An 18,801-nucleotide genomic window follows, 5' to 3' on the forward strand; every position below is an offset into this window, starting at 1 on the left:
CACATATACCATGCCATCCTATGATAAATATGAGAACTTCATAACCCCTTCCGAGCCACAATCAAATATATACTCAACTAGTCAAGAACTTTCCATTTGATCCCATCTAGGAGAAAATCACTATACATCTCATGCTCCTCATGCCAGCAGAAACTACACATCTCTAACCATCGTAGAAATTATCAAAAACCTACGAATCCCCTTTTGCACAAAACCGAACCATCAGAGCTGACTCCCTCTAACTCAACCAACCACAAGCTATCCAAACCTAAGAGTATTGCCACGAAACACCTGTGGAAACCCACCACTTCATAAGCACTCAAGAACTCATCATATCCATTACCATGCCAATCCGGCCTACTACCAAGCTATCCTATCTATCCGAGTTTCCTTTTGATTTACCTTCAACTTGATACTCTTTCTTGATATAACACCACAATTCCTCAACCCAGACTCACCATACAAGACCCAAGCATGAAACCACACCGTCTAAGGCTCATAAGCCGTTGAATAATCTCCTAAATATTCCCAAAAGCGCCACCTTCAAAATACCTACCCTGAAGGAACTTCCTGCGAATCCAAGGCCATTACCTTTACCTTCCTGATGCTGGTATATAAAATCCCATAATGATATAGAAAATACCACAAGTCTTGCCATCTTCCACTGAAACTCAGTTTCTAGCCATAAGTACAACTTGCAAATTTCCACTTGTTACCTGTAAAACCCAAAACGCATTAGAACCATTCTCTATAGCCATCCACTCTACCCAAACTGCAATTAGCCCGATCAAAAGAACCGAACAACCTGCGCCTCCTTAGCACTCCTAACACTGCAGCATATAACCTTTGTCGAAATTTTCCTTTACTCAAGACATTCTCAGTCTCAATCTCCATAAGCCATGGCTGATTCCACCAGTACGCTTCAAACTGGAACTAACATAACACATAACCGTGCAATCGCCTAATCAATAGCAAACTCCCCCACTTAGCTCGAAGCCATAGAACAAAACACACACGATAAATCATAACGCATATACTTAATTGCTGCCATAATACCACAATGAGATTAACTCAATCCTTCATAAGCTCGTGGAACACAGACCATCTGGTACTTTATATCTTCTGTAGATCTCGCATTTACTCACGTAACAATTAAACCCATTCTCTTAAGCAGCTCAAATTCAAATTGCAACACATATTTCACTTGTAATTGAGATCTTCTAACCGACAACATAAGGATCACACAACCTTAGAACACTCCGCAGGAGATAACCCACCTGCTTTGCCTCTAACTAACATTTCTATATACCTTTCACCGTCACAAATTTTATGCAGTCACTTAGTCTTCCTGAGTCTGAACTCATATCGCAACATGAAATTTACTTCACTCACAACTGGGAAACATGAAAAGATTCTTCACACGCTCATAACTCGGGGCTATACCTCGAATCAAGATGGAATTAAAGCACCTAATAGTTCTTCTAGCCTCCAACAGACCCTTCTCGTCGCCTTCAAATCATGCGAATACATCTCGCAGCACTAACATTCTTATTACATAACCATCCAGCCGTCACTTCCATTAATAGGGACAATACCGAACATATAAGTTCAAAAACACTTGCTCACACAATCAGCACCTCAGTGCTCAAGCCATCTGGCCTCAAGTCCTCCGGACTAGGCCCAACATCAACACACAGAGGTCACGTCTCGCCCCTCGATCAGGGAATCACAAGCCATCAAGGCACATCTGATACTAAGCGCTCATGCGCGCATGCAAACGCGTGGAAGGAATTCAAAGAGTTATACTTCTAGATGAATCAATGTCGCACGCTAAGAATTCTAAGAAGATGAAGTTTTCCTAAAGGTTCTGCAGCCTCTCGAGGATAAATACAGACATCTCCGTACCGATCCGCGAGACTCTACGAAACCTGCTCATGACTCGTGAGACCTATGTAACCTAGGCTCTGATACCAACTTGTCACGACCCTAAACCCAGACCCGGTCGTGATGGCGCCTCTCGGGAAGACAAGGCCAGCCGACACATACCCAATTCGAAGTCAAATAGCTAAACAACAATAACGCAGGCTAAAACATGATTTAATAATTTCTAACAGCAGATATCACCACAACAATGCGGAAGTTCAATCCAACATAGCCCAAACTGGGGGTGTCACTAGTCATGAGCATCTATTAGAGTATAAATACAACTACAAGGTCTGAAATATATAAAACAGGACCGATGAACGAAAAGGGAGAAAAGCGGTGCTGCGAACGCTAACAGCCACCTAGCTAAACTCCGATAACCCTGCCTCCAATCAGCCAAAAACCCGCTACCGGGTGTAAAAATACCTGCATCTGCACACAAGGTGCAGGGAGTAAAGTGAGTACTCCAACTCAGTGAGTAATAATCATAAATAAAGACTGAGTGATAAGAAATCACGAAAAGAGCATCAACACGCTATATGGAAGCGGTTTCAAAACCAGTAAGAGAAGTAGTGAAACTGTAAAATCTTGTAAAAACATCTTAGCTCGGTTTAAACCTTTTGAAATTACCTTTTTCAACAGTTACACAAATGAATGCAGAACAACTAGTGCAGGTAAGCACAGAAATCCGGCCCTCGGGCACAAATACACAGTTAAGCAAGTAAATGACAGGCAAACAGGAAAGATAAACACATAAGGTTCGCCCCTCGGGCACCATATCAACAATCCGCCCCTCGGGCAATATCTCAGAACAGTACCAGCCCCTCGGCAATCACATAGAACAGTACCAGCCCCTCGGGCAATCAATAAGAACAGTATCAGCCCCTCGGGCAATCACATAGAACAGTACCAGCCCCTCGGGCAATCACATAGAATAGTACCAGCCCCTCGGGCTATATCACACATCACACTGGGTACCCGCGCTCACTGGGGGTGTGCAGACTCCGGGAGGGGCCCCTTACGGCCCAAGCGCAATAACAAGCCATCGCGTGGCATCATAAATAGGCTCTCGGCCTCATATCAATATCAAGCCACCTCGTGGCGGACAATCTCAGGCCCTCGGCCTCATAATCAATATCAGTGTATCACTGCTGCGGCGTGCAGCCCGATCCCAAAGATATGTATCACCGCTGCGGCGTGCAGCCCGATCCCAAAAATATCCTCACAACACAGGCCCTCGGCCTTACTCAGTCAAAAGTCACATAGCCTCTCGGGCAACAGTAAAACAGTATTTCTCAGCCCAAAACATCATTTAAATATCATTTGAGTATTAAAACAGAGTAAACATGGCTGAGTTTTGAAAACAGTGGAAATAACATGACTAAGTTCAAGTATAAAGTCAATACAGTGAGGAAACATCAACAACAATCCCCGAAGGGTTCAAATAATTGGCACGGAGCCCAAATATGGCATTCAGCCCAAATAATGATGATAGCAAATTGATTTCAATCAAATACGTGGTAAAATCATCAATAGGGATGGACTAAGTCACAATCCCCAACGGTGCTCTGCCCCACGCTCGCTATCCGGCGTGCAAGTCACCTCAGCATAGCACTACGATGTGCAATCCGGGGTTTCGAACCCTCAGAACATCATTTACAACCATTACTCACCTTGAACTGGCTACATCTCTAGCTCGCGATGCCTTTGCCCCTCAAATCGGCCTCCACGCGCGTCGAATCTATCCAAAATCAGAACGAATACATCACAATATGCTAAGGGAACAAGGCCCAAGCGAAAACAATCAATATCGGGCACAAATCCCGAAATTACCAAAACCCGAGCCCCCAGCCCACTTCTCGAAACTCAGAAATTTTTACATCATTAGATTCCTTATCTCCCCACGAGTTCATACATATCAAAAGTTCTCAAATCCGACCCCAAATGGTCCTTCAAATCTCAAATCAAAATCCAATTTCTCAAGCCCTAGTTCTTCAATTTTTTTTAGGCTTAGTTCCATGAATTTCTAGGTGGATTTCACAATATAATCGAGTTTTAAGTTCAAAAATCTTACGTCCAATCGATTCCCCTTGAATCCCTCATCAATTAGCTCTCTCAAGCTTCAAAGTCGCCCAAAAATGGAGGTTCTTAGCCTCAAAATCGCGGAATAGCCCTTTTTAAACATTTTGCCCAGCTATTAAATTCCTTCTCTGCGATCGCAGATAAAACCATGCGATCACGATGCACAAAACTCAGCTCCCGCAAAATTACTCTATGCGATCGCAATTAACACCCTGCGAACGCGATGCTCTGCCCCTTTAACTCACTGCGATCGCACACACACACTCACGCGATCGCGAAGGCACACCACACAAGCCTATGCGATCGCAATCCCTTATACGCGGTCGCGTAGGACAAAATCAGGCTGCCCCAAATAGCCTTATGCGATCGCATTAATAACCACGCGATCGCATAGAAGAACATCTGAACTGAACACCAACAGAAATTTCTGCAATTCTCCAAGTCCGAAAAGGTCCGTTTAACCACCCGAAACTCACCCGAGGCCCTCGGGACCTCAACAAAATATGCCAACATATCCCATAACATCATTCAAACTTGTTCCAATCACCAAAACACCTCAAACAACATCGAATTAACCAAAACTCATCGAATTCAAGCCTAAGTTTTCTAAAAACTCCCGAAATACTCTTTCGATCAAAAACCCGACCAGACCACGTCCGAATGACCTGAAATTTTGCACACACATCCCAAATGACATAACGAAGCTACTACAACTCTCGGAATTCCATTCCGACCTTTGTATCAAAATCTCACCTATCAACCGAAAAACGCCAAAATTTCACTTTCGCCAATTCAAGCCTAAACCTTCTACGGACTTCCAAAATGCATTCCGATCACGCTCCCAAGTCCCAAATCACCTAACGGAACTAACCAAATCATAAAAATTCCGATCCGAGCTCATATATAAATAAGTCAAATCTTGGTCAAACTTTTCCAAATTTCAAGCTACAACTGAGAACTGTTCTTTCAAATTCAATCTGATTCTCCTGAAACCAAAACCAACGATCTACGTCAGTCGTAATACATCACACGGGGAAAGTCATGCCCGATAATTGGCGATCAAAGTGCAAAAGCTCAAAACGACAGGTCGAGTCGTTACACTGACCTGACCTCGTCACTACTTAACCGAGGTTAGGCTTGGCACTTATTGGGTACCATTGTGGTGTACTGATGCCCTTTTTTGCACATGTTTTCGTGTGCAGATCTAGGTACGAGCTATCAGCCTCGAGGTTAATGCGTGCTTGCTGATTCCAAGAGACTTCAAGGTATTTCTGCTCGCGTCCGCAGATCCTCGGAATCCTCTTCTATTCCCTCCTAGAGATTTCCTTTTTGTTTATCTTCTGACTTTTGTATCGAGCTATATAGATTATAGAAGCTTGTGACTTAGCGATATTCCAGTTCTTGGGAGATTATTTTGTATATGCTGGGAGGCTCTATCCTTGTTATTTACAATATGTTGTTTTAATTTTTATAGTAGTGATTTCTTTAAATTTTTCGTAATATTAGGCTAACTTAGTCATAAAGACTAGGTGCCATCACGACATCTTCAGAGGGGTTAAATTAGGTCGTGAAAAGTTGGTAGCAGAGCTCTAGTTTCATAGGAGTCGTGAGTCACAAGCCGATTTATTAGAGTCTCGCGTATTGGTGCGGAGACGTCCGTACTTATCTTTGGGAGGCTGTGTAACTGTTAAGAACAATCATACTTCTTTGATTTCCTTATCGTGCGAGTTATTGACATTAAAAATCCTAAAATTCTATTCTATTATTTCTCACAGATGGTGAGGACCAGTACCAGGAGGACCGATGACCAGGCACTCGAGCCCCCTGCCAATGCCGCCAGAGGCCGGGGTCGGGGTAGAGGACGACCATGCGGTGCAGCCCGAGCACCTGCGAGAGCTACGATAGAGGAGCCCCCAGCAGCTCCAACTGGAGGGACGGCACCGGAGATTCCTATTGCTACTCCAGCCCTCCAGGAGACATTAGCTCAGTTCATGAGCATGTTCAGCACTTTAGCTCAGGCTGGTCTACTTCCGATAGCTCTCGCTACATCTTAGGCCCCGAGAGGGGCACAGACTCCCGGAGCCCGCACTCCTGAGCAGAGGGTTCGGGTTGATCAGGCCACAAAGTATATTCCTATGCCCCTAGTGGCTCCGGTTCAGCATGAGACCAGGGTAGCTGCTTCTGAGGCAGAGCAGCTCAGACTTGAGAGGTCCAAGTAGTACCACCCACCTACCTTCAGCGAACTAGCTTCAGATGGCGCTCTGGTTTTTCTTGATGAGTGTCATCGTATTCTCCTCGCTATGGGCATTGTGGAGACGAGTGGGGTTTCCTTCACCGCTTTCCAACTGTGGGGAACGACATATCAGTGGTGGCGTGCCTATGAGTTGAGTAGTCCAGATGAGGCGGCCTCACTCACTTAGACTCAGTTTTTAGAGATATTTTTGTGTGAGTATGTCCCTCAGATCCTTAGGGCTTGGGGCAGAGTTTGAGCAGCTGCGCCAGGATGCTATAACTGTGCCGGAGTACGCAGTCCGTTTCAGTGAGTTAGCTCATCATTCACCGGCTATGGTTGCCACCATCAGAAAGAGGGTTTGTCGCTTCATCGAGGGGTTGTACCCCAGTATTCGGACCAGTATGCCCAGAGAGTTGGAGATGGACATTTCTTATCAGCAGACAGTGAGTATTGCTAGAAGAATGGAGGGCATGCTTGTCCGGGACAACGAGGAGAGAGAGGCCAAGAGGTCTCGAGAGACTGGTCATTATTCAGGAGCCCATACACCGGTAGCACGCTACGGTAGGGGTTTTGTGAGTCGCCCTGTTCATTCAACTCTGCCAGCAGCCAATGGTGTTACAGCTCCTCCTAGACCTCAGGAGCCCTATTATGCACCGCCAGTATCCAGTATGCCTCCTGCTTGAGGTGCTATTACCGGCTAGACCAGCAGGCCAAGTCTGAGTCAATCTCAGCCACCGCGTCCTCCGAGGGGTTTTTTTGAGTGTGGTGACACTCGTCACATGGATAGAGATTTCCCCAGAGCTAGGAGGCGCGCACCTCCACAGACTTATCAGCCTCCACGTGCTCCACTGGGTCCTCCGGCCATTCTCCCAGCCCCAGCTGCCGCTCCATCTCCTCAGGCAGCTCGAGGTGGAGGTCGGGGAGGTCGAGGTTGCCCTAGAGGGGGAGTCCGGGCCAGATACTATGCCCTTCCAGCCCGTACAGAGGTTGTCGCTTCAGACTCAATCATCACAGGTATCGTCCTTATCTGTCATAGGGATGCATCAATATTATTTGAACCAGGCTCTACGTATTCATATGTGTCTTCTTATTTTGCTCTACATTTGGGGATATCTCGGGATTCTTTGAGCTCCCGTGTTTATGTTTCCACTCCCGTGGGAGATTCTCTTGTTGTGGACCCCGTTTACAGGTCGTGTTTGATTACTTTTAGTGGTTTTGAGACTAGAGCCAATTTATTATTACTCAGCATGGTAGATTTTGATGTTATCTTAGGCATGGATTGGTTGTCGCCCCATCATGTTATTCTTGATTGTCACGCCAAGACCGTGACGCTGGCTATGCCGGGTTTACCGCGAGTAGAGTGGAGGGGTACTTTAGATTACACTCCCAGTAGAGTTATCTCATATCCTAAAGCTCAGCGAATGATTGAGAAGGGTTGTGACGCGAATCTAGCTTATGTTAGAGATATCGGTATTGATACCCCTACAGTTGATTCAGTTCCAGTAGTGCGGGATTTTTCTGATGTATTCCTAGCTAATCTTCCGGGCATGCCGCCCAATAGAGATATTTATTTTGCCATTGATTTGTTGTCGGTTACTCAGCCCATCTCTATTCCTCCTTATCGTATGGCCCCTCCGAAGTTGAAGGAGTTAAAGGAACAATTATAGGAATTTCTGGATAAAGGTTTTATTCGGCACAGTGTGTCACCTTGGTGCTCTTGTCTTGTTCGTGAAGAAAAAGGGTGGTTCTATGCGTATGTGCATTGATTATCGCCAATTGAACAAAGTTACAGCAAAGAATCGGTATCCTTTGCCTCGTATTGATGACCTGTTTGATCAGTTACAGGGTGCTCGAGTGTTTTCTAAGATTGACTTGCATTCAGGTTATCATCAGTTGAAGATTCGGGAGCCAGATATCCCGAAGACTGCCTTCAGGATTCGGTATGGTCATTATGAGTTCCTTGTTGTGTCATTTGGGCCGACTAATGCCCCAACAACATTTATACATTTGATGCACAGTGTAGTTTTCTTGGCTTGGCGGGTTATTACCGTTGATTTGTTGAGGGATTTTCATCTATTGTAGCACCTATGACCAAGCTGACTCAGAAGGGTGTTCCGTTCAGGTGGACTGAGGAGTGTGAGGAGAGCTTTCAGAAGCTCAAGACAGCTTTGACTGCAACCCCAGTATTAGTATTGCCTACAGGTTCGGTGTCTTACACTGTCTATTGTAATGCCTCGAGGATTGACCTTAGAGCAGTATTGATGCAGGAAGGTAGGGTGATTGCACACGCGTCCAGACAGCTGAAGGTGCATGAGAAGAATTATCCTGTCCATGATCTCGAGTTAGCTGCTATTATTCACGCCTTGAAGATTTGGCGTCATTATTTGTACGGTGTTCCTTGTGAGATCTACACTGATCACCGGAGTTTGCAACATTTGTTCAAGCAGAAGGTCCTTAATTTGCGTTAGAGGAAGTGGTTAAAGTTGCTTAAGGATTATGACATCACTATATTGTACAGCCCGAGGAAGGTCAATGTAGTGGCCGACGCCTTGAGTCTCTAGGCGGAGAGTTTGGGTAGTTTGGCATATCTTCCGGCAGCTGAGAGGCCCTTAGCCTTGGATATTCAGGCCTTAGCCAGTCAGTTTGTGAGATTGGATATTTCAGAGCCTAGCCGGGTATTAGCTTGTGTGGTTGCTCGGTCTTCTCATTATGACCACATCAGGGAGCGCCGGTATGATGATCCCCACTTTCTCGTTCTTCAGGACAGGGTTCGCCGAGGTGATGCTAGAGATGTGACTATTGGTGATGATGGCATGATGAGGATGTAGGGCCGGACATGTGTGCCCAATATGGATGGGCTTCGGGAGTTAATTCTTGAGGAGGCTCACAGCTCGCGGTACTCCATTCATCCGGGTGCCGCGAAGATGTACCAGGATTTGAGGCAACACTATTGGTGTAGGAGGATGAAGAAGGATATAGTTGGGTTTGTGGCCAAGTGTCTCAACTGTCAGCAGGTTAAGTATGAGCATCAAAGTCCGGGTGGATTGTTGTAGAGGTTAGAGATCCCAGAGTGAAAGTGGGAGCAGATCACCATGGACTTTGTAGTTGGACTTCCGCGGACTTTGAGGAAGTACGATGCTAATTGGGTGATCGTGGATCGGCTGACCAAGTCAGCTCATTTTATTCCAGTGTTGTCTATGTACTCTTCAGAGAGATTGGCTGAGATTTATATCGGGAGATCTTCCGCCTTCATGGTATTCCAGTATCCATCATTTCAAACAGGGGTACTCAGTTCACATCACGGTTCTGGAGAGCCGTACAACAGGAGTTGGGTACTAAGGTGGAGCTGAGCACAGCCTTTCACCGTCAGATGGACGGGCAGTCCGAACGCACGATTCAGATTCTTGAGGATATGCTATGTGCTTGTGTGATGGAGTTCGGAGAGTCATGGGACCAATTCTTGCCTCTTGCAGAGTTTTCCTATAACAACAGTTACTAGTCCAGCATTCAGATGGCATCGTACGAGGCTTTTTACGGTAGGCGGTGCCAGTCCCCGGTGGGATGGTTGGGCGAGGCCCGATTGTTGGGTACAGATTTGGTCCAGGATGCCTTGGATAAGATGAAGGAGATTCAGGAGAGACTTTGCACAGCCCAGTTCAGGCAGAAGAGTTATGCAGACTAGAAGGCTTGCGATTTGGCATTTATGGTTGGAGAGCGGGTCTTGCTTCGGGTATCACCTATGAAGGGCGTCATGAGATTCGGGAAGAAGGGCAAGCTAAGCCCGAGGTTCATTGGTCCTTTTGAGGTATTGCGGCATGCTGGGGAGGTTACTTATAAGTTTGCCTTGCCTCCCAGCCTAGCAGGAGTTCATCCGGTATTCCATATTTCCATGCTCCGGAAGTATCACGGTGATCCGACTCATGTATTGGATTTCAACTCAGTCTAGTTGGAAAAGGATGTGTCTTATGTTGAGGAGCCAGTAGCCATTTTGGACGGGCGGGTCAGGAAGCTCAAACCAAAGAATATTGCTTCAGTAAAGATCCAGTGGAGGGGTCACCCGGCCGAGGAGGCGACTTGAGAGACCGAGCAGGATATGCGCAGTCGTTATCCTCATCTTTTCACCACTTTAGGTATGTCTCTATGCTCGTTCGAGGACGAACGAATATTTTAAGAGGGGGAGGATATAACGATCCGACCGGTCGTTTTGAGAATTTACGCCCCGATCCCCTATTAACCGCTTTCCCCGTGTCTTTTTCTGCTATTGTGATTTGCCGGGATGGTTCATCTTGAGTTTCGGAGTGTTTTGGGACACTTAGTCCCTAAATGAGAGTTTAAATCTTAAAATTTGGACCGTAGTCGGAGCAGTATGAAGAAGGCTCTGGAATGGAATTTCGTCGATTCCGTTAGCTCTGTTGGGTGATTTCGGGATTAGGGGCGTGTCCGGATTGTATTTTGGAGGTTCGTAGCTTATTTAGGCTTGAAATGGCAAAATTTGAATTTTTGGAGTTTCGGGCCGATAGTGGAAATTTGATATCGGGGTCGGGATCCGATTCCGGAAGTTGGACTTAGGTCCGTAGTGTTGAATATGACTTGTGTGCAAAATTTGGGGTCAATCGGACGTGGTTTGGTTGGTTTCGGCATCGGTTGTAGAATTTTGGAAATTCAAGTTCATTAGGTTTGGATTAGAGGGTGATTCGTAGTTTTAGCGTTGCTTAATGTGATTTAAGGACTCGACTAAGTTCGTATGATGTTTTAGGATTGGTTGGTATGTTTGGTTGAGGTCCGGGGGGCCTCGAGTGTGTTTCGGATGCTTAACGGATTTGATTTAGGACTTAGGCATTTTCTGAAGTTACTGAACCTATTGTTTTCGCACCTACGGATTTTCGAGTGTGTTTCGTATGTTTGGTTGAAGCGGCTAGGTAGCCGCAAAAAGGGAAATGGAGCTAGACAGCCAGGACCGCAGGTGCGGCTGGGGGACTGTAGAAGCGGAACCACAGATGCGACCTAGTGACCGCAGAAGCAGCCCCAGCCCGGATAAGTGACTTCCGCTCCTGCGTTGATTTTTCCGCATGTGCGGGACCGTAGAAGCGGCCCCATGACCGTAGATGCGAAATCGCTGGGCAGAAAATTGGAGTTCGAGGGTTTGAGACACAAAAATTGATTTGGAGCTCGGTGAGAGGCGATTTCTCGAGGGATTTTGAAGGAGAACTATTGGGTAACGAATTCTAACTCTATTTTGGATCATATACCTTAATCTATTGTTGTTTTCCTCATCTAAGGAATTTGAGGGTGGAAGTTTGGAAATGGGGGAAAAAGTTCCCCGATTGAAAATCTGAGTTTTGAATAGGAATTTGACGTCGGATTGGGATGATTTTTGTATGAGTGTACTCGTGAGTGAATGGGTGTTGATAATTTGTGACTTTTACCCGATTCCGAGAAGTGGGCTCAGGGATGATTTTTGGGCATTTTTCCTATTTTCTTACCCTAGCTTTATTTCATTAGTTAAATTAGTTACTTGTAGTTATATTTACATTATGCGATTGGTTTGATTAGATTTGGGCCATTTGGAGTCGGATACTCGTGGCAAGAGCGTGATATCAGGTTGATTTGAGCGGTTCGAGGTAAGTGGCTTGTCTAACCTTATGTTGGGGAACTCCCCCTTTAGGATGTTCGGTATTATTTGATGTGTGAGTACCGTGTACGTGAGGTGACAAGTACGTACACGGGCTATTGTTGCAAAAATTTCGTTTCTCCTACTTAATCATAAATTGTTTTCCCTTGTTAGATTGCACTACTATGTTTAATTGCTGAGATTAGATTAGGAAATAATGCCTACATGTTTTAACTGCTTATTTTGATTTATATGCAACATGCTTAGGTGGACCACTCTTTCCCTCGTTTGTGTTTAGTTTAAACTGTATAATTTGATGGTGTACCTGCCATTTTTATCTTGAGCTACATATTTACTTTGGGACTACGGACGTATTCTGGGAGATCCCCCTGTCTTGCATATTTATTTTGGGATTGTGGACGTATTCCGGGAGATCCCCCTGTCTGGCATATTTATTTTGGGACTACGGACGTATTCTGGGAGATCCCTCTATATTGCATAATCATTTCGGAGCCTACGGGATGGTATCTGAGCCGAGGACTACCTTAACTGTTAAAATTGTGCAATTTCTTTAATTGTTTTACCGTAAACTCTAGTTATATCTTTTACTGCTTAATATTATATATATGTATATATATATATATATATATATATATATATATATATATATATACACACTCCAGTAGGGCCCTGACCTGACCTCGTCACTACTTGACCGAGGTTAGGCTTGGCACTTACTGGGTATCATTGTGGTGTACTCATGCCCTTTCCTGCACATGTTTTTGTGTGCAGATCTAGGTACGAGCTATCAGCCTCGAGGTTAGTGCGTGCTTGCTAATTCCAGGAGACTTCAAGGTATTTCTGCTCGAGTCCGCAGATCCTCGGAGTCCTCTTCTATTTCCTCCTTGAGATTTCCTTTTTGTTTATCTTCAGACTTTTGTATAGAGCTATATAGATTATAGAAGCTTGTGACTTAGCGATATTCCGGTTCTTGGGAGATTATTTTATGTATACCGAGAGGCTCTTTCCTTGTTTTTTACAATATGCTATTTTAATTTTTATAGTAGTGATTTCTTTAAATTTTTCGAAATATTTGGCTTACCTAGTTGTAAAGACTAGGTGCCGTCACGACATATTCAGAGGGGTTAAATTGGGTCGTGACACCCTTTTGCCTGGGGACGATACATTTCATGCCTACAGGTCCCGATAGATAGGTTGATAGTCTTCCTAGTAGGCTATGGCTCAGCAGAAGGTGTGAGTGTACTCCACTTGTTCCAGAGTTGGCTATTTGGTCAGTATTCTTTCGACATGTATTGATTGGTATTGAGGGGCCCTGTCCCGACCTTTATGACGTTTATGTACTCTTAGAGGCTTGTAGTTAGAAGTCATCTATATGGATGCTTGTATGGCCTTTTCGGCCTATGTTTTGAGTGTACAAATGATCATATCAGCCTTATAAGACCGTATGTCACATGTATAAATTTGTATATCATGTTGGATCGTCCTATGTCGAGTATTCCCTTATGTTTTATTCTGGTTATCTCATGCTAATCTTTCCGGCTCATATACCCATGATAGTAATATAAGAAAGATACATTATGTTGGTACTCGATTAAGTAAGGCACCGGGTACCCGTCACAACCCTTCGGTTTGGGTCGTAACCCATGGACTTTAACCCCTAAAACTAGGAACCAAAATATGTAAAGGAGTGCTTTTCCCTTAGAAGATAAGAAAGGAGTTTAGAATTTGAACACCGATTTGGACTTGTATTGATAATATAGTTATATATTTGGAGTCATAAGGTTATGGCCACCAAAATTTAACTTCTGCTCCGGGGCTTAACCACTTGGGCTCGGGATTGATTTTTGTTCAAGTGTATTGATTTTGTCCAAGATTGAATATTTTCTTATACAATTGAGTCTGATGATTATATTTGACCTCATTGCATGTGTGCTTTTTATATTGTAATATTTGACACTATTAACAAGTAATAAAATAATATAAATAAAATTAAATATGTACCAATAATTTACAAGAAACCAGTTTCTTCCAATACCAAGTGTCTATGTTTCTTGGCGAATAAATGTACTTTATTGAAAGCAGTAAAGGAGGTTAAGAAGTATCATTACCAATACTAACTAATTCCAGCGATGAAAGCAGTAAAGTGTCCATATATTATCTCGCACATGGCCACTTTTTGTTTGCTAAAGGAGAGAAAAATAATTTGATATAGTCAAATATACAATGAAGCTTCAAAATCAAGCATTAGTACATAATAATTGTTAATTACTCCTACTAATAGAATGATGGCAACAACGTCTAATAAAACTAACAAAGTAAGGACCAAGTAGAATAAGAAATTCACGGAACAAAAAAGTAATACTAGACCTAAAACTAGGAGTACTTATTTCTAAAATCTTATAAAAATAAAATAGCAGAGTAAAACAGAGTCAAACTTAACATGAAAAAGAAAGAGTCTAGATTAGAATAATAGCTTTGTCCTTGATTGTAAAGTTATTTTCATAATTAATATTTAAATGGCTTTAAAATGTTTATATATATATATATATATATATATATATATATAGAGAGAGAGAGAGAGAGAGAGCGCTTTTGAGGCATTACATGGTGTCTTACCAGTACCTTTAGCTTTCACAGACTTTCCTATGATCGAAAATATTTTAGCTAAATTAATTTGGCAAAAGTAATTATGACTTTAAAAAACAAGAAAGCATTAAATCAAAAATATTTTAGCTAAATTAATTTGGCATTGTGACTTTGAAAATTCAAGAAGACATTAATTAATATTTTTCAAATCCATCCTTAATCCAATAAATGATCTACAAAATATGAGGATACACAAAGAGTAATTTAAGAAGATATAAAGGATAACTTAGTTAAATAACGCTTATATTAATACTATTAAATAATTCTCTTAATGAGTGTGTCAAAAACTTAAAAGCACTTATTTTGAACGAAAGATGGCATTGTCTAAGAAAATATCCATAGCTATTTTAATAACTTGACATTTTAAGTAAAATTTATATTATCAATGCATAAAAATTAAGAATAATTTACACATACTAAACATAGTGTTATTTGGTCCATGCACAGCATGGGCTATTCCTTACTAGTCCTTATATATGATGTTTACATATTTAGGTTGTGAATAGCTTTTGCACTATTTTCATACCTCCTTTCAGTTATTGTGTATATGAATTGCACAGGTTTTTGGAGATGAGTATCTTTCGACAAAATCTTGAGACTGAGGTTAGTCTTGATACTACTGAGTATGATGTTAATGTAATCATACTATGTTTCTGCATATTTTTGTGCAAATACCGAGCCCAGCACTAGTGGAGTTCAGGAGCCCACTTTTGGAGCTTGATTAGAGACTCGAGGGCGAGTTGCTTTTCTAGATCGTAGTTCCTTGGAATCATCTTCTCTTATCCAGTCATTACTGGTGCTTTTATTCAAATATTATTTGTATTATGTTCTAGCTTGTGGAGACAAAGAGGTAGCTATTATGTCGTTCGCAGGCCTTGAAGTTCTCTTTCATTTATTTCTGCTATTATTGTTCTACTGTTCTGACAGTATATTGAGGATATGGCCATGTATTTTGGGATTCTGTAGTGCTCATGTACTCATTGACACCGAATCATTGGGATGGTTGTAGTAGTGTTACCATTGTTTTTCTCGGACATTTCATAATATTTCCGCTGTTGAGATTATTAAGTTCTGTTTATTGAGTTCGTTGTTATTGTGAAGCAAGCAGTGTTAGGCGCCGTTGCGGATCCGATGGGAGTTTGGGTCGTAACAACATATTATTACATTGTACAAATTTTGTATAAAGTACATCCTCTATTTTTTGGTGTATCCCTAATGTATCATTAGTGTATATACCTGGCTCGGACTTCATATGTTATTTAATAGGTGTATATGTACTGTTATACATTTTTATATACATTATTTAAACAATGTAAATGTTGTTGGTGGTTTAATGGTGTTTTGCTGGCCGTTTTGGAGGTTGGAACTTCATGATTCTTTTGGGATGAATTATGTGCATTTGCTGTGAAGAAGTGAAGGGTGAAGCGTATTTGTAAAGGTGGTTATTGCTTCTATTTTCTTCGTATTCTTCTTCTGAAGGTCTTTGTATACAACAACAACAACAACAAAAACAACCCAGAATAATCCCACTTAGTGGGGTCTGGGGAGGGTAGTGTGTACACAGACCTTACCCCTACCCTGAGGTAGAGAGGTTGTTTCCAAATAGAACCTCGGCATGCTTCCCTCCAAGAACTTCCCACCTTGCTCTTGAGGAGACTCGAACTCACAACCTCTTGGTTGGAAGTGAAGGTTGCTTACCATCAGAGGAACCCCTCTTGGGATAGCAAGATAATCTGGATGTTTTATCCATAGATTGAATATCTAGATGAATTAAAATCCTAAGGTCATGGTATCTATGTGTTTGAGAACATCATGGCAGTAATGTTATAGCCAACAAAGCAAACAAATATAACTCTTAGCTTTCCGACATACTATCCACAACCGGACATGTAGTGTATTAGGCCATTTAATCCTAAACATGGTGTCTAAGTGACAAAACAAGTGCACTGATTTAGGCAAGATAGTTTTAAACACATAAGACCGGCAAACAACCTTAAGGTTTAAGGGATGAAGTTTTAACAATCCAATGTCGCCTATTATTAACTAAGAAATACTAAATGAAATGATACCTATGCAACATGAATTCAGCTATATTCAAAGAATGAAGATCATGGAACTTACAAATATCATTCGAAGTCTTTTAGGCAGAATTCCTAAACTAAATCGTTGAACATAGCAGATAAGTTGGTGCTACTCTTATTTATGCAATCTTTAGTCCTAAATAAAAGAAATGATTTCCTAGTTACCAGAGTGCCAGAACAAATCCTAAAGACCTTTATAGTCAGATTTTCTCATATTCAAAAACTCACACGTAACACACCTAGATTTAAGAGACGTACCTGGTTATTATATTGGCATAATTTCAATAGAGTGCCGCATGGCACTCAGCATCTCGGCATATCCAAGAGTTTTACAGAATACAAAACTAAAGAGAAGGACTAGTCTATTCTAACAACAACCAACACGTAAAGGAATCATAATGCGTCGTTCAGGAAACTAACCTGTTTGTGGAGTACCAAATTCATAAGAAAACCAGAAATCCAAATAATGATTAACGAATAGAGCTTCAACAGCAGTAAATAGGCCAAACAAACTCCAGAAATACGCAGTGATTGCAATGAGAAAACTCCAATGATAGCGACAAGAAACCAACACTCAAATCTCGACGCTGCGAGATCACCAGAACTTCTAAGAATTTCGAGCAACACTTGTGTCGAGTGAAATAAAAGAAACCAAACTTTGCTTTGGCTTGCAACAAGCAAAGAAGTAGACGAAGAGCAGTGAATACATTATATCACAGTAAAAGAAAAGTTATGGTAGTGATGAAGAGCAATGATCAAAAGTCCTCCCCTTTTAGCTCAAAATTTACAAGTATTTATACTTGTGGAAAGTTAGTACTCAAGTAAATTAGCAGAATGTAATTTAAGGCTGCAAATTAGGAAAGAATTGATTTTGACCGTATCACTTAGAGAAATCAGAGATCAATTAGACCATTTTTAAAAAATCTGATTCAATACAAGTGCAAAAGAAAATCCCCGAAATTAAGTTATCCCATAACTAGAGCAAGAATCTATGACATGAAATAAAAGTTTTCAAAAAGGAAAGCGTACAAGATTGAGATTTTGATTCAAATTGATAGAAAAGAAAGAGAGAAAAATCCGTGAATAAATAATGAAAAGGAGCAAAAGATTACAACAAATACTTACCTATTTTAATATCTTGAACTTGAACGGATTCTTCAATGAGATTCTTTCCTCAAATCTTTGCAAGTTTCTTTCAAAAGGCACTCCTAAATCACCAGAATGGAAAGAGGAAGGGAAAAGAAAGCTCTGACTTGAAGAGGAATGTGTTTAACGGGTATAAATTGAAAAAGAAGGAACAAAAAATAAGTTAAAGACAAAGTAAAATGAAACAAATGGGGGAATGGAAAGGGCGAAAATGCTGGAAGGGTGAGAAGGGGGGTTTGGACTCTGAAGGTCTTTGTATATGAGATGTATAATTAGCATATCTCATATACAATGCATATATAGTGTATCTGTATACACTTTGAATTTTTATAAGTATACACTAATTATACAATATATATACATTGATAAATTGAAAAATAGCCAGATTTACTAGTAGTAATTGAAAAATAGTCACAGTTTCAAAAGTAAACGAAATTTAGCCATTTTTCATGTAAAGATAAATCTGAACGAAAACATTACCAAAATCCGAAAAATATTCCAACATAATATACTGGACTTCCAGCATAATATGCTGGAAGTTCATACACATGTGCTCCAATCTCTAGTATATTATGCTGGAACTTTCCGTGTGTTGGAGTTCCAGCATAATATATTGAAAGTTCACACACAGATGCTCCAATCTCCGGTATATTATGATGGAACTTTCAGTGTTGCAGTAAAATAATGGCTATTTTTCAATGACTTTGCAATTACTGGCTATTTTTTAATGACCAGTCCAAAAACTGGCTGGCCCGAGCTATTTTCACCAATTTTAATCATGCGAATTTTTCTGTCTTTGGGTCATTTTCGGTGAACAAAAAAAAAGACAGAGACTTGTAAAAGAGGTGTTGATAGGATCGGCAATGGCCAATGGCTAAGGTCAGCTATGAGGAAGAGTTCTAGGTCCTTTGATTATTTCTATGTTAGGTGCATCAAAATAGTGATTTATCATGTAAATTTATCTTTGCCGTTCTTTTCGAAATGCTTTCCTTTGTTTTATCTAAAATAAACTAATTGCATTTCCAAAAATCAAATAATTGCTACTGCTGGTTAGATTC

General features: G+C 41.7%; 1 long non-coding RNA gene across 2 annotated transcripts; it reads right to left on the reverse strand.

Annotated features, from left to right (window-relative positions):
• Nucleotides 1–2,320: 2,320 nt before the first annotated feature.
• Nucleotides 2,321–18,087, reverse strand: LOC109218889. Of its 2 annotated transcripts, XR_002066837.1 has the most exons (3): nucleotides 17,723–18,087; nucleotides 17,018–17,184; nucleotides 2,321–2,355 (listed from the first exon to the last, which is right to left on the reverse strand). It is a non-coding gene; the product is annotated as an uncharacterized LOC109218889 (long non-coding RNA). The 2 variants fall into 2 exon arrangements; XR_002066836.1 differs by lacking the exon at nucleotides 2,321–2,355 and having other exon boundaries at nucleotides 16,963–17,184.
• Nucleotides 18,088–18,801: the final 714 nt, after the last annotated feature.

This window comes from Nicotiana attenuata, unplaced genomic scaffold (genome assembly GCF_001879085.1).
Source record: "Nicotiana attenuata strain UT unplaced genomic scaffold, NIATTr2, whole genome shotgun sequence".
NCBI lineage: Eukaryota > Viridiplantae > Streptophyta > Magnoliopsida > Solanales > Solanaceae > Nicotiana > Nicotiana attenuata.